At 32.4% G+C, this 3233-nt stretch overlaps 1 non-coding gene across 1 annotated transcript; it reads left to right on the plus strand.

Moving 5' to 3' along the window:
- The first annotated feature begins 2372 nt into the window (after positions 1 to 2372).
- TRNAL-AAG (transfer RNA leucine (anticodon AAG)) lies at positions 2373 to 2453 on the plus strand. The gene has a single exon. It is a non-coding gene; the product is annotated as a tRNA-Leu (tRNA).
- The last annotated feature ends 780 nt before the right edge of the window (positions 2454 to 3233 follow it).

Consider the following 3233-nt stretch of genomic DNA (forward strand, 5'->3'; position numbering starts at 1 on the left):
TATCTAAAGAACATCAACCCATATTTCAACATCTATGTTGCTTTTGGTGATTGTGTCAAAGGAAGAAATAATTTGAAAAGTGCATTTGGATTATCCCGACCTTCTTTGTCTTAATGATATGTTATTAATTGATGGTCTCACTGCTAATCTTATTAGCATCAATCAACTTTGTGATCGAGATTTAAGTGTTATGTTTAATGGTGAAGAATGCACTGTCAAAGACAAATAACATACTAACTTATGAAGGGGTCGAAATCTACTAACAATTGTTACATGCAGTCGCCCTCTAACGGGAATCAACCTTAATATTGTCTAATATCCAAAGTTGAAGAAACTAAGTTATGACACAAAAATATAAGTCACCCTAATCTAATAAGAATAAGGGAAATTATTAGTGGAAATCTATTGTGGATATACCCGATTTCAAGATTGGTGAATGTAAAATTTGTGGTGATTATCGGGTATGGAAGAAAGATGTCACATAAGAATATTTAAAATCGCACTTCTACTTTTGTGTTTGAACTAATTTTTATGGATCTTATTGGATCCATGCAAGTTTGAAGTCTTGAAGAAAAGAGATATGTCTTTGTTTATGTTAATGACTACTTCTCATACACTTGGGTTGAGTTTGTTTGTGAGAAGTCTGGTAACTTTGTTATCTTTGAAGCTCTTTTTCATCACTTAAAACGTGAAAAAGAAGGTTAGATTGTTTGAAGCAATTATGACAGAGAATTTGAGAACTCCAACTTCTATTTGTTCTACACTGTTTAAGGGATCGCTCATGAGTTCTCTACTCCTATCACACCTTAGCAAAATGGGATTCTTGAAAGGAAGAATGATACCTTACAAGAAATGGAAATATTCATGATTCATGCCAAACATATTCAATATCACTTTTGGTCAGAAGTAATGAATATTTCATGCAATATTCACAACCAAGTAGCAGTTCAACCAGGTATTGAGGTTACTCATTATGAACTACGGACGGGGAGGAAGCCCAATGTTAAATATTTTCATGTTTGATAGTACTTGCTAAATTATTATTGATCGTAAATAGAGAAGGAATCTTGATTCAAAGAGTGATGAAGGCGTGTTTTTGGGCTATTTCATAAACAACATTGTTTATAAGGTGTTTAACAACATAAAAAATATATGATGGAATCTGTAAATCTGATTTTAAATTATGATTATTCTAAAGTGATCCCCCGTGAAGATGAGGATTTTGGTTCCCACGAATAACAAGATTCATAAGATGTACCAGACAATATGGACAACAACTTACAGTTCCCTAAAGATGGAGATGCAGATGATGATAAGAAGAGTACTACTGAAAGAAAATAACAACCATCAAGGATCATGAAGAATCACCTTATTGAGAACGTTATAGGAAATATATACACAAGAGTCACAACACGAAGAAAATAACCAACTAGTTAGAGCGAGATGATATCAAATTTTGAACTTAAGAATGTGAAAGAAACCCTCAATGATGAATTTTAGGTCATTGATATGCAGGAAAAGCTTGTTTAGTTTAAGAGAAATGAAGTTTGGGAACTTGTTCCTATACTTAATCATGAAAACATCATTATAAAAAAATGGATTTACAAGAATAAATCTTATGATAATAGGGTTGTTACAAAAATAAAGCTCGCCTTGTGGCCCGGGGATACACTCAGATCGAAGGGGTTAACTTTGATAAAACCTTTGTTCTTGTTGCTTGACTTGAAGCTATCAGTCTGTTACTTGGGTTGTCTTGTCTCCTTAAGTTTAAGATTTATTAAATAGACGTGAAAAGTGTCTTCCTTAATGAGTACTTAAATGAATAAGTCCTAGTTTGGGGAGGATCTATTGAAGGTTGCATGACGTGGGAGCTAGAGAGCCAGAGAAGAAATCTTATCTGGATGTGTTTTCGCCAGGTAATTTTTTAGGACGAAAATCTTTCTAATGAGAATTGTAACATCCCTATTTTTGCAGGAAGAGGTAGATCGGTACGGTCGTTGGTCTTTTAATTGATAACCAAATAGTAAAAAGAGTAGGGGGAATCTTAAAGTATTGTTTTTTGTTGTTGTTGTTCTCTGATGTTGTATGCATTTCTTGATTAAAATTGGTGGGTTCATGGATGTGTGATATTATAGTTAATGATTAATGAAGGACAACATATATGAAAGAAACATGTTTTTGTTATACTATAGAGAGAATGAATGATAATAAGTCAAAAAAAGTTTGAAGGGTAGGGACTAGAGAGTATACGAAGCATGTTATAGAGAAATGTTGTTAGCATGTGTCAAACAATTGATCTCAATTTAATATCAAAGTAAAGTGCTATTAAGTTGTGTTGTTAGATATCTATTTGTGGATTTAAATAACAAGAAGTTGAGATGGCCGAGTTGGTCTAAGGCGCCAGATTAAGGTTCTGGTCCGAAAGGGCGTGGGTTCAAATCCCACTCTCAACAATTTTTTCAGTATTTAGAACATAAAAAAGATTTAATATTTTTTCAGTATTTATAAATTAAAAATTAATATTGTTGTTGTATTATTGATTTTTATTTTTATAAATTAAAATTATAAGATATTACAAGATTTAATTAATTATAAATTAAAATTATAAGATGTTACAAAATATTTCTTTTTATTACAAGATATTTCTGTGAATAAATTATGGATTTTATGATATATTATGTGATTAATAATAAATATTTTAATGATAGTGTACAAAATATGTATTTATATTTTTGTTTTTATATAAATTAAATTCTTTTTGAATGTTATGATTATCAACTTTTTCATTCTAAATCGGGGCAATTCTGAAGTTGAAAAGGAGTGGGCCTTGTTGCGAGCAAAAACTAACTATGTTAACTCTTTGCAGAAAGAGATAGATCGGTACGGTCGTTGGTCTACTTTGACTACTTAGGTGACAAGTTTAAAGGTTTTTCTTGCTAAGGGAGATGAACGCTTGAAAAAGGCTTCTCAAGATGTGGATGAGGCGTGTTTGGATTTTAAAGCATATTGGGAAGTTCTTCAGGTGAAAAAGGATGATCATATTAATGTTTTGAAAAGCTTTGAGGAAGAGGTGGTGATGCACGACAGAGATCCCAGGAGTCTCATTAACAGTCTATAAAAGTTGTATGTCGGGTTCGGGATCCAATGTTGGATTAGGCATGAGGGTTCTGTCCTGACCATAATGTCACCGCTGACCAGCTGAATCCTTTCCTGGTGTTTATTGGAGAGGATGT

Source organism: Lathyrus oleraceus, chromosome 3 (assembly GCF_024323335.1).
Source record: "Lathyrus oleraceus cultivar Zhongwan6 chromosome 3, CAAS_Psat_ZW6_1.0, whole genome shotgun sequence".
Taxonomy (NCBI): Eukaryota; Viridiplantae; Streptophyta; class Magnoliopsida; order Fabales; family Fabaceae; genus Lathyrus; species Lathyrus oleraceus.